The following is a 13,766-nucleotide window of genomic DNA, read 5'->3' on the forward strand; positions in this document are numbered from 1 at the left end:
CGACGACGATAACGACCCTTGTCGGGATCCATGAAATGGGCGAAAGTATTTTTATGGGAACGGAAAGACACCTCTTAGTGCGATCCAGTTGAGGTACCTTGGGAGGTTGGTGACATACCAAAAGCGCTTCTGCATCTTCGTGATGCCCTTGAGGATAGACTGAACTGGAGGTTTGGTTGGTTAAGGATTGGGATTTGAACTCTAAATTCTTCATTACGGGGAGTAGAAAGACGCTGAAGACGCTCATCCAGGAATTTGAGCAAAGAACTTTCTAAATAAAGTAGAAGAGTTCATAACAGCCTCCAAGTAAAAAACATAAGTTACCAAGTTCGATTAAAACAGAGCAAACAACAACTCGGAAAAGCCATAAATCACGGTCATCAAGATACTCTGCCACTCCCAAAACCAACACATAGCCTTGTCGTTAAAAGTGTTGACATGAATGCTTAAATAAGATGATCATCTGCCGACTTGCCAGTTTTTAACCTCCAAAAAAAACACACGCACACAACACATCTCCCACAATTCACCAGGATCGGGGAGGGGTTGACCTGGGTCCACTCTCAAATCTGAAACCGCAAACCGCGCGGCTACCATTAACATAAATATAACGGTGAACTTTGGGAAGAAGAACTCAACTTTGGAGGTAGAACAATTACTTAGGCTCCTCGGAGTTGTGTTCAACGGGAAGAACGCTGAATAAATAGGGCAAGTTGGGGTATTTTGAATAAGAAGCAAAAATCCTTCCAACGGCCTCTCTGTCACGCCCCAAAAGACCCTACAAAACCAAGGTTGACCAGGTGGGGCGCACGGGCATCCTTTTTGGCGAGCACGGAGCGCATAAATAAGGGGCAACGCCTGAGAGTGCGCTACTTACCGGGTCGGGGGGACTCTCTGAAGAAGAACCAAAACCACAAAAAGGCCGCACAATTGGGGCTCCTTATGGCATTCGCAGCAGATGAAGTCGCCTTTTTCGACATCAACGGGACACATTTAACTCGTGTCCTACAAGATTGTTACAAATTTCGAGGTAGGTATAAGTTTGACAATTTGTCGAATGTTTGTATATTTTTTTATGAATTAACTTAATGATTTTACGGAAAATTAGAACTGTTTTTTTTTCAAAATCAATACTTTGGCTTTAAAAAATGTATCACAAGATTTTTAAAAACTAACATTTGATTCTCTTAGTTCGTCCGTGATAATTTGTCAATTGGTATTTTCTGAAAATGTTTTTCTAAGCGAAATTCTGATCCAAGTTTTGCTTTGGACATAATTTCCACTTTTAAGCCGTTGTTAAAGGGCGTATTAGACTATGACAAAGAAACAAACAAACTCGCAAGCAGATAAACTTTTTGACAGGTGGCCTGCTCTGTTTGTTTGCCTGCATCATTTGCCACGTCAGCCTGCATACATTTGGCTTTGTTTGCAGGTTTGCCGCAATCAAGTTTGCAAGTTTGGCAAATTTTTTAAAAACAAAAAAGTGCGATTTTGTTTGTTTGTTTGCCATAGTCTTATAACTCCTTAAAAAAACAACGTCTTTAATTAAAAAAAATGGATTGCTCAAATTATTGTTACATATCCATCATGATTTTTTCTCAAAATTCAGCTATTTGATTTACTGGGCAAATTTTCTTTATTCTTATTATTGATTACTCTATATATTTGCAGAAAAATTAAGATTAAATCTTTTTAAAGTACTTTGAAATATTACTAGCAACTTTTGGTAACGCTAGATAAGTAGATTCAAATTTCTTGTTATGAAAATTGATAATTTGTTATTTGATTTAATTTTTCAGGTTTGAAAGACATTAGTTATCACCATGACAAAGGAGACTCTTAAATTCAATCTTCATTTGCAAAGCAAAATACTAAAAGTAAGCAAAGCAAAGTACTCAATTTTTGGGCTTATCAGTTTTTCAAGCATAATTTTGATATTTACTTAAATAACCTCAAAAATTCATAAATATAATCCTACCATACTTTTTTTCTATAAATTCTGATACTCTACAGAACAGTTTATAAACCTTTATAAGCCATTGAAATACCATTTTGAATCTGTGAAGTCCCTTAAATATATACGAAAAAATGATTTTTAAAAAGCTATTTGAGCAATTACCTAAAATTTAGCAAAAAACTTTTTTTTTATTTGATATTTTTTATATGGATTTAACTTTGTCCATCGATTTTTTATGATCCAAATAAGAAATTTATTGGTTTTTCCATACAGATCTCCATACAAATTTAGAGGCAGTCGATAGAAAAGTTTGATGCAAATATTTAAAAATCTGTATCTCGAGAGTGATTTGACAAACTTTACCCTTAAATTTTTTGATGTTAATGGACAAATAGTGCCATTTTTTGAGCTATAGGGTATGGCGGATGATTAATTATTTTCCAAGTTACGATTTTTTGAAAAACTGGTGATTTTCGGAAAGTATTCATCCAAAAAAGATTTCATGGATTATATTAGGATTTAAAATATTATTTGAGATCAAAATGTTCTAATGTGATAATTTAATAAAATTCATCTTTTTGCCTTTCTTACCAGTGCTGTTAAACGTTTAAATTAACGACGTTTAACTTAACGGAATCGTTAAAAGTTAACCTAAACGTGAACGCGAACGGAGCCTACGTTGATCTTAACGAGAACGTGAACGGAGCACGTTAATTAACGTCGTTAATTAACGCCGTTAATTAACGCGTTAATCCTTCTGAGGCCCCGACTTTGAGGGCCTGTATATCCCAAATGACAACATTTAGCGGGTTACTTCCAATTGGACTTGACTCTATAAGCTCCCGGAAGAGGTATTTGGCCATCGTGGCCACCGGTTCCGGCAACCCGGAACTTCCGGAAAACATATTTTTTACTGGTTTTATCAAAGAACAAGTATGTGAGTAAATTTTTCAAACGGATGTTTTTTTGTTAATCTTAACATTGCCTGTTTTGGGTCGATTCAGGCCAACTGTGGCCACTCCAGAATCGGTTCCAATGTACCTTGTACCCAGTTCCGAAGACTGCCTTATTGAAACCCCCTACATGTAACATGTTGAACTCTGTGAAATTTAAAGCTTTCATCTGTCATGGTCATGCCTATGTTTGCTGGCCCAACCGGACCACTCCGGAACCGGCTATCGTTGGCCAACATCCAAGGTTACGCCGTTTTGAAAAGTTGCTACGGAATCATGCCGACGCCTCATGACCCGACCTTGTATTGAACTTGACCTTGAATATGGAAAAAAATTATGCCTACGACCATGATTCCATGTTTTTTTGTAATGCACTGCCTATTGTTTTCGGTGGTCCAGTTAAAAAACCTACAGTTGGCGTGGGTGCTTTCAGTTAGCATCATTGTTGGAATTCGAACGAGAAGAAGGAAAGCATTTCTCGCTCGCGAACGAGGGAGAGAACTTGTAGTACTTTTCTCTTCTCGCTCGCGCTCGCATTTTCGTTCGCGTTCTCGCTCTCGCCGCGAGCGCTCGCGAGCGCCTCGTGCTAGACGTTCGTCCCAAGCTAGCAATTTGTGTATCAGGCTTATGAATACGAACCAGGCGATGGTATAGAAGTGTAACTTCAATCGCTGTGTTGTTTTTTGTTCGTTTCTAACACGTTCAACTTCTCGCGAACGGGCAATTCTGGCTCGCGAGAAAGCCCGTTCGCGAGCGGAGGAGAGCACGGGCAATAGGTGAGTTTCTCTCGGCAGCTCGAGACTCGCGGCGAGAACTCGAGAGAGAGAAAATTTTCTCGCGAGAGCCTCGATAATACCAGCACTGAGTTAGCATAGTGCAAGCAGACGCAGTCGCAAAGCACTGAATCCAAGTAGGCCAGCTATCCTGCTGCTTGTCACAGTTCTGCCGTCTCTACTTCCACCGTAACCATGGAAACCACGCTGGTTACCATGAAAACACAAACACCCACCCACCCCACGATAGGCTTCGTGGGTTGGGCTGCATGGTGGTTTCCATGTTTACGGTGGAAGTAGAGACGGCAGAACTGTGACAAGCTGTCAGTCAGATCTTAACTTCAGGGAGTCCTTGCATGACCCAGGACATCCAAACACATTAACAAAGAAGTCTACCATACTCATTGAAGCTATTCGGGTATGTGCCGGGGTCAAAAACCGTCAACCTCTGGCTTGTCACGGCGGTAGACCCGCAGATCTTAACCCCAGAGAGTCCTTGGATGACTCAGGACTTTCCAACACATTAGCAAAGTAGCCTACCATACTAGAGTGTAACAAAAATGACTTTTTGGCGGGCATTCAGGGGTTTGTTCCGATGGGCATACTGAGCCCAAATCCCAAATATGAGCTCGATTGGACGTAACAGGAGCTGGCGCTCCGCCCTTCAATTTTAAATGGGATTTAACCCGTAAAAAAGATTTTTTCAAAAATGACAATTTTTGAGGCATTTTGGCCACTGAAGCGTTTACCAAAAACATCACTGGCGTGTAGGCCAGATCCTTGCGCATCTTTTGGTATATATAACATTGAAGTTTGGAGCACCTTGGAGCTCGGTACAGATCTTCAAAGTTTGGCATTTTTTCGAAAAACCGGCCCCGGCAAAAAAGATATGCGTCGCGTCTCGCGACGCCCGAGACGCCATTTGATTTTGCTGGGACCGATTTTTCGAAAAAATGCCAAGCTTTGAAGGTCTGTACCGAGCTCCAGGGTGCTCCAAACTTCAATGTTATATATACCAAAAGATGCGCAAGGATCTGGCCTACACACCAGGGATGTTTTTGGTAAACGCTTCAGTGGCCAAAATGCCTCAAAAATTGACATTTTTGAAAAAATCTTTTTTTGCGGGTTAAATCCCATTTAAAATTGAAGGGCGGAGCGCCAGCTCCTGTTGCGTCCAATCAAGCTCATATTTGGGATTTGGGCTCAGTATGCCCACCGGAACAAACCCCTGAATGCCCGCCAAAAAGTCATTTTTGTTACATCCTACTACCATACTCTCTGAAGCTATTCGGGTATGTGCCGGGGTCAAAAACCGCCGACCTCCTGCTTGTTACAGCGGTAGACTCACCGGTCTTTAGGGGTCGTGCATAAACCACGTGGCTTTTTTTTGGAGAATTTTTGACCCCCCCCTCCCCCCTCATGGTTTTTCGTGGTTTCACGCCAACCAACCCCCCCCCCCCCCCTATATGGCCACGTGGCTTTTTCCTCCCAGGTGAAAAATCTTTAAAAAAAAAAGACAAAATAAGTATAGATGTCAAAAATGTTTATCCACAAATGATGTACCGTCAGTGGTGGTGACTTTTGGTCAAAAAACGATATTACTGTTGTTATTTTAACACAATAAAAACATTTCAAATTATATCGAAATAAATAATGTTGGGGAATGCTCCTGAATTTACCAACATTTTCCCAGAATATGGCTAGTATAATCACACCGTTCATAAATGCCAATCGTTTTAAAATTAACTCAAACTCACCCTTTAGAGGGGGTGACATTGGGTCAAATAGAAAACATTTTAATTTGTGTAGGTGCTGTAACACCATTAAAACCAATTTAATAATATATAAAAAAAAAAACAGAAATTCACTTAAAAGTGTGAAAAAAGTATGATATCACAAAGTTTAAGGTACCGTCAGTGGGGGTGACATTGGGTCTGGGGGGAGATTGGGTCAAAGTGATTATTTACGAATTTTACTATTTCTCAGGTTATTCTCAATGAAACTGAATTCTGTTAAAGGGGTTGTGTAGGGGACATCTTAAAAAGACTTCGCTGAAAAACTCTCGTTCCTAGAACAAATCCTGTTATTTTGGCAGATGTCTAAAGTTGGGGTACGTTTTTGGCCAAAAATGACCTCTCGAAAAATCATTTTTCTAATATTTTTGTTAGAATTGCTCGAAAACTACCCAAATGTTTGAAAATCTCCACTTCAAACATTGTAGCGTGTCAATACGATTCCCTCGAACAAGAAACGCTGTTGGATGACTTGTTTTTACCATATCTTTGAATTTCAGCATCATTTTAGTTTCATTTGACCCAATGTCACCCCCTCTAAGGGGTGAGATTGGGTCAATTTTCAAACTATTGGCATTGAAGGCAGTGTTCATCAAAATCCACCATATTTTGGGAAAATGTTAGTAAACTATCTAAGAACAAATGTACGTTGAAAGATATTCGATGTTAATTAAATTGTTTTTGTTATTAAGAAATTTCGAGAGGTGTTTCGTTTTTTGACCCATAGTCACCCCCACTGACGGTAAATAATAACAGTATAACAATTCATTGGAATGGTACAAATAGTAAAAAATACTCTCAACAAAACAAGCAACTTAGTAAAACATATGTATTCAAAATAATGGAATTGCAGTGCAATTAATTGCATCCAGAATAAATATGCTTTAAGAATTAAAGCTATTTTGATATATAAACAGCATTCATGATTTAATTTAAATGCGCTTTTAAATATTTTCTTAAAATCGAAATTTATTAAATAGAAAAGTTTTGTTTCAGGAAAAAAATATTTTCATTTTATTTTAAGGAAAATATCTAGTTATGAAAGCTCCTAGTTAATATTTATTTAATTCCAAACATTCATAAAAATCCAAACTAAAGCAACTTTTCTTATTAATTAAGCATGATTGATTCCAATGATTCAGTGTGTCCAAAAAAGTCGAGCTGTTTAATTTTTTTCTCCATACAAGAATCAGAGACAGGGACAAACATTCAATATTACGACCTTTTGAAATGTTAGTCTTAATTTTTTTTTGTTGAAAATATTGATTTCGAAAAGATCGGAAAATTTCACGAAAGTTTTATTTATAAACATTGAAAATCGCACCATTAGTTGCTGAGATATCGACATAAGCAAATTATGGGTTGTTTGGGTAGTAAACATCCATTTTTCTGTTTTAAAATCTTTGCATGGCAATATCTCAGCAACAAAGCAACAAAAAAATTTCTCAGCATTTCAAAAAAAAAAATTTTTTCAAAGTTGGGCAAACATGGGCACTTATTTTTTTAAATTAATAACTGCAACTATTTTTAAAAAAAAGTTACCTAAAAATAGCTATAACTTGAAAACGGTGCACTTTATGAAAATTTCACTAATGTACTTTTAGATTGCAAATTCGATTTTACACCAAATCGACCAAAAATTTCTTCAAAAGATACAGATTTTTTAATTTTCATTGCTGCCAAATTTGTATGGAAAACTATATGGACAAACTAATGATGCAAAATGGCTTGGGCACCAAAAAAGGTTTCAGACGGATTAAAAAAATCAAAAATTAAAATTTAAGAATAAAGACCGATTTTGTATAGAATTGCTCGAAAATCAATTTCGTGTCTTTGGAAAAGTTGCCCGAGCAGGGGTAAATAACACGGGAATACCAAATTTTGGTATTACTTGAGCAAATAACAGCGACCAAAATGTGCCCTTGGTTGCCCAGTAATAGATGGTAAAATACCATGAAATCATACCAAAGTCTTGTATGTGGAAGGGCACAACAATACCAAACCATGTTATTCCAAGGGTAAAATAAAACCTCAAAATAGAACCATTTCAATACCAAGTTGAGGTCTTCTGGATTTTTTAACATTGCTTGAATACCAAAACTTGGTATTGCCATGGTTTTAATTTCAGGTATTCCCGCGCCCTTGGAAAATCATATTTTGGTATTCCTGTGGTCTTCCACATACATGATTTTGGTATGATTTGATGGTATTTTACCATCTATTACTGGGCAACCAAGAGCACATTTTGGTCGCTGGTATTTGTTATTTTCATACCATTTTTAGTGCAGCAGTTGAGGTTAGTGAAAAAACGGAAATGATTCATATGCAACAGCCAAATCTACTCACCTGATGATTCCATGTTGTTCTTAGTGATATTCTTCACCACACCGAATGCATTTGTCATTGATGAACGGCCTGTGCATGAAGTTCTTGAAGATTCTGAAAAATAACAAGATTGAAAAATAAGTGTTATTAAAATAAAACTGGATTGAAATTCACCAAAATTCAATAATCTTTCGATTGACTCGTTTTTTAAAGTATTTGTTTTTTTTTTCAAGTCATTTTAGCACAAAATTTATTATCTTGTCCAAATTGGTAAAAAAAATCCCATAGTTTCAGAGAAAATTGATGAAACCTTTCAATACCAAAATAATACCAAAATGTGCCATCCTGACTTAGAAAATTTTCAACAATTTCAAGTCATTGCTTTAGGGGGTATATCAAAAATGTTTAAACTCAAGTTTGAAATTTCCGGTTTTCAATGAAAGCATTCGCTTTGAGACATCATTTTAGTGCAAAATTAATTATTTTGTCCAAATTGGTCAAAATTTTCCCATAGTTTCAGAGGAATTTGATAAAACACTTTAATACCAAAATAATACCAAAATGTGCCATCCTGACTCAGAAAATTTTCAACAATTTCAAGTCATTTCTTTAGGGGGTATATCAAAAATGTTTAAAATCAAGTTTGCAATTTCCGGTTTTCAATGAAAGCATTCGCTTTGAGACATCATTTTAGTGCAAAATTAATTATTTTGTTCAAATTGGTCAAAATTTTCCCATAGTTTCAGAGGAATTTGATAAAACACTTCAATACCAAAATAATACCAAAATGTGCCCTCCTGACTTAAAAAATTTTCAACAATTTCAAGTCATTTCTTTAGGGGGTATATCAAAAATGTTTAAACTCAAGTTTGAAATTTCCGGTTTTCAATGAAAGCATTCGCTTTGAGACATCATTTTAGTGCAAAATTAATTATTTTGTTCAAATTGGTCAAAATTTTCCCATAGTTTCAGAGGAATTTGATAAAACACTTTAATACCAAAATAATACCAAAATGTGCCATCCTGACTTAGAAAATTTTCAACAATTTCAAGTCATTTCTTTAGGGGGTATATCAAAAATGTTTAAAATCAAGTTTGCAATTTCCGGTTTTCAATGAAAGCATTCGCTTTGAGACATCATTTTAGTGCAAAATTAATTATTTTGTCCAAATTGGTCAAAATTTTCCCATAGTTTCAGAGGAATTTGATAAAACACTTTAATACCAAAATAATACCAAAATGTGCCATCCTGACTTAGAAAATTTTCAACAATTTCAAGTCATTTCTTTAGGGGGTATATCAAAAATGTTTAAACTCAAGTTTGAAATTTCCGGTTTTCAATGAAAGCATTCGCTTTGAGACATCATTTTAGTGCAAAATTAATTATTTTGTCCAAATTGGTCAAAATTTTCCCATAGTTTCAGAGGATTTGATAAAACACTTTAATACCAAAATAATACCAAAATGTGCCATCCTGACTTAGAAAATTTTCAACAATTTCAAGTTATTTCTTTAGGGGGTATATCAAAAATGTTTAAACTCATGTTTGAAATTTCCGGTTTTCAATGAAAGCATTCGCTTTGAGACATCATTTTAGTGCAAAATTAATTATTTTGTTCAAATTGGTCAAAATTTTCCCATAGTTTCAGAGGAATTTGATAAAACACTTTAATACCAAAATAATACGAAAATGTGCCCTCCTGACTTAGAAAATTTTCAACAATTTCAAGTCATTTCTTTAGGGGGTATATCAAAAATGTTTAAACTCAAGTTTGAAATTTCCGGTTTTCAATGAAAGCATTCGCTTTGAGACATCATTTTAGTGCAAAATTAATTATTTTGTTCAAATTGGTCAAAATTTTCCCATAGTTTCAGAGGAATTTGATAAAACACTTTAATACCAAAATAATACCAAAATGTGCCCTCCTGACTTAGAAAATTTTCAACAATTTCAAGTCATTTCTTTAGGGGGTATATCAAAAATGTTTAAACTCAAGTTTGAAATTTCCGGTTTTCAATGAAAGCATTCGCTTTGAGACATCATTTTAGTGCAAAATTAATTATTTTGTCCAAATTGGTCAAAATTTTCCCATAGTTTCAGAGGATTTGATAAAACACTTTAATACCAAAATAATACCAAAATGTGCCATCCTGACTTAGAAAATTTTCAACAATTTCAAGTCATTTCTTTAGGGGGTATATCAAAAATGTTTAAACTCAAGTTTGAAATTTCCGGTTTTCAATGAAAGCATTCGCTTTGAGACATCATTTTAGTGCAAAATTAATTATTTTGTTCAAATTGGTCAAAATTTTCCCATAGTTTCAGAGGAATTTGATAAAACACTTTAATACCAAAATAATACCAAAATGTGCCCTCCTGACTTAGAAAATTTTCAACAATTTCAAGTCATTTCTTTAGGGGGTATATCAAAAATGTTTAAAATCAAGTTTGAAATTTCCGGTTTTCAATGAAAGCATTCGCTTTGAGACATCATTTTAGTGCAAAATTAATTATTTTGTTCAAATTGGTCAAAATTTTCCCATAGTTTCAGAGGAATTTGATAAAACACTTTAATACCAAAATAATACCAAAATGTGCCATCCTGACATAGAAAATTTTCAACAATTTCAAGTCATTTCTTTAGGGGGTATATCAAAAATGTTTAAAATCAAGTTTGAAATTTCCGGTTTTCAATTAAAGCATTCGCTTTGAGACATAATTTTAGCGCAAAATTAATTATTTTGTCAAAATTAGTCAAAATTTTCCCATAGTTTCAGAGGAATTTGATAAAACACTGTAATACCAAAAGAATACCAAAATGTGGTGTTCGACCATTGACAAATTCTGCAATTTTGCAATATCAAAACAATACCTTAAATTGATATGATACCACATTTTGGTCTTGCATAATCCTCAAGACAAATTTTAAAGGGTCCAGGAATACCAAAATTTGGTATTGATACCAGAGAAAGGTATTATTACGCATTTCCCTTGTTATTTACCCATGCTCGGGTGTAGACAACGCGCTAAAAATCATTATTTTAGTCATGGACATCCAATTTGTTTAAGTCTTACTCTTACTTTAAATTGATTTTGCTATCGACTACGTGTTTTGAAAAAAATTAAAAAAAGATTGAGCTAAAATTTGGAATTTATTTTACATTTTTTTCAGTTGTTTAAATAGGCAATTATCTATGATTTAAGATTTTTGATCCAACTTTTGGTTGCTGAGATAGTGAGATATTACCTCAAAATAAATACAAAAAAAAATTGAATAAGTTAATTTTTCAATCTTTTAAATATCTTTGAAATTATTAACACTGGGACGCCCAACGCATGTCCAATATACACGGATGCCAAATGTCCCGGTTGGTTGAGTTATGCCCGAGAACCAGCGAGTTGAAAATACCGTTCCATCTTTTTTAAGGAGTTTTATTTATGTTGATTTTTAACGGCATTGTATTGAAATTTGTTTCACAAATTGATATCGGCATTTAAAAATTAAGTGAATCTTTAAAACTTAAATTATTTTAATGTGTCTATATATTTGAGTGGTTTTATCTCAAATATGAAGTTGAGGGTATAGTATATTTTCTCAGCTTAAAGAAAAACTAATATTTTCAGGAAAGGGCACCTTTGGCCCCTATTTTTTTATTCTTTTAAATAATTGAGAACAAAAACAATGTTTGCTTGAAGCTCGTTTTTTTTCTCTAAAAATCTAAAATGTTTGCCCATGTTTCTCTTTGGCTCAAGAAATGAAAAACTAAAAAAAAATACCTACAACTTTAACGATGGATAGTAAACGTGTATTTTATGAATTGTTATGTAATATAACAATCCGAATGGTGTAACCCATAAAATAAGGAATATATTTTAGACCAAAATATTCATCAAATTTTTTGGTGAATCTTAAAGTATGTATCGTTAGACGTTTCACTTGCAAATTAGGTAGTGAAACTGAAATTTTGCGCGATGATCCTGAAATTGGGGTTTTTAGTTTCTTTGAACTTAAAAAAATATTGCATGAGAGAGAAGATACAAGATATCTTGAGTTTGTTTTAAGTGTCAAAAGGAAATCTTTCGATTCAGATTCTTCGATCACTTATAGGACCAGCTACAGTAATTAGCTAAGATCTGAGATTTTGAAAATAATTTTTTTCTTCGCAGAGAATCATTTTTAGATACTTCATTTATAATACATATTTAGTTTTTTGCCTTGTTACGAAAATCTTATAAAATTGTCAGCAATATTTATTTTTTAAGTTGTTCCAAAATAGAACTATCGAAGACTACATCTACTTTCAATGCAAATTTGCAAGCACATTTTTAACTACTTGATACCATCAACAAAAAAAAAGAAATTGTGTTTGCATTTTGGTACGCATTTTTTAGGGTATATTAACTTTGGATACTGTCACTTTATTTTTTAACAGCTTTTAAACTTTTGCAAGACGTAGTTACATGAGTATTAAAAAGTGTACATTCAATAACAGGCTCAAAGTATTGATATGAATCTGCCGAAATATATAATTCAATATTGAATTGGAAAATATTATGACATTGAAATATAAGTAATAATTTTAAACACAATAATTGTATGGTTTTGAAGTGTAACAAAAAATGTATGCATATAAGTAAATTCAAAGCGCGTATTTTTTTGTTTTTTTTTTAAGAAAAGATTTTTTTTTAAAGGCCACGTGGTCAACCGTCGACCCCCCCCCTCCCCCCCATGGCTTTTCATGGTTTTTTTCGGTCGGATTTCGGACCCCCTCCCCCCCCCCCTAAGTAGACCACGTGGTTTATGCACGACCCCTTACTCCAAGGGGTTCTCGGATGACTCAGAACATCCCAATAAATTGTTACAACAATGCACTGTAACCTATCATACTACTGAAGCAGTCTGGGTAGTATCCGTTGTCCGTTGTCGACTTGTTTCTTTGGTAAGCCTGTTGCAAAACATTCCCGGATGTTTCGGATGAACTAGAACATCCTAGGTTTTCCAAAATTATGCTAAAATGTGCTAATAATAAAATTAAACGAATTACAATTGATAAATTTTGAAAATTATCCTCAACTTAAGTCATGGATATTCTTTTTTTAAACGTTTCTCGATTTAAACAGCCCCATTTTGTTGTGTTAATCAAGTATATGGTGTACATTGGAACCGATTCTGGAGTGGCCACAGTTGGCCTGAATCGACCCAAAACAGGCAATGTTAAGATTAACAAAAAAACATTCGTTTGAAAAATTTACTCACATACTTGTTCCTTGATAAAACCAGTAAAAAATATGTTTTCCGGAAGTTCCGGGTTGCCGGAACCGGTGGCCTTGATGGCCAAATACCTCTTCCGGGAGCTTATAGAGTCAAGTCCAATTGGAAGTAACCCGCTAAATGTTGTCATTTGGGATATACAGGCCCTCAAAGTCGGGGCCTCAGAAGGATTAACGCGTTAATTAACGGCGTTAATTAACGTGCTCCGTTCACGTTCTCGTTAAGATCAACGTAGGCTCCGTTCGCGTTCACGTTAATTTTAACGATTAACGGACGCGTTAACGTTAATTAACGTTTAACAGCACTGTTTCTTACTATTCGAGTTAAGTTTAATCTAAAATTTAAAAGAAATCCACACATGAAAGTGTTCATCATTAGTAAAATATGTTTGAAACGCTAAATAAATAAATCCTCAAACACTTTCTTTTTTGACAATGTGGAACCGACCATTAATTGCTTTGGTAAAATTACGATGACTACTGGCCATAGGGCCCTTAATTTTCAATCGATAATATCTTAGAAACTATTGACGTTTTTGATGTTTGAATGAAACTAGTGTACAATTTCCTACACGTTTTGAAAAAAAAAGTTTTCTGATTTTTAAATAACGAATAACATGTTAAAAGGGCGAAATAATGTGATTTAAGCCTTGAAATTGATGAGCTTAATGGAAATTCTACTGAGTTTGCACA

Source organism: Culex pipiens, chromosome 2 (genome assembly GCF_016801865.2).
Source record: "Culex pipiens pallens isolate TS chromosome 2, TS_CPP_V2, whole genome shotgun sequence".
Lineage (NCBI taxonomy): Eukaryota > Metazoa > Arthropoda > Insecta > Diptera > Culicidae > Culex > Culex pipiens.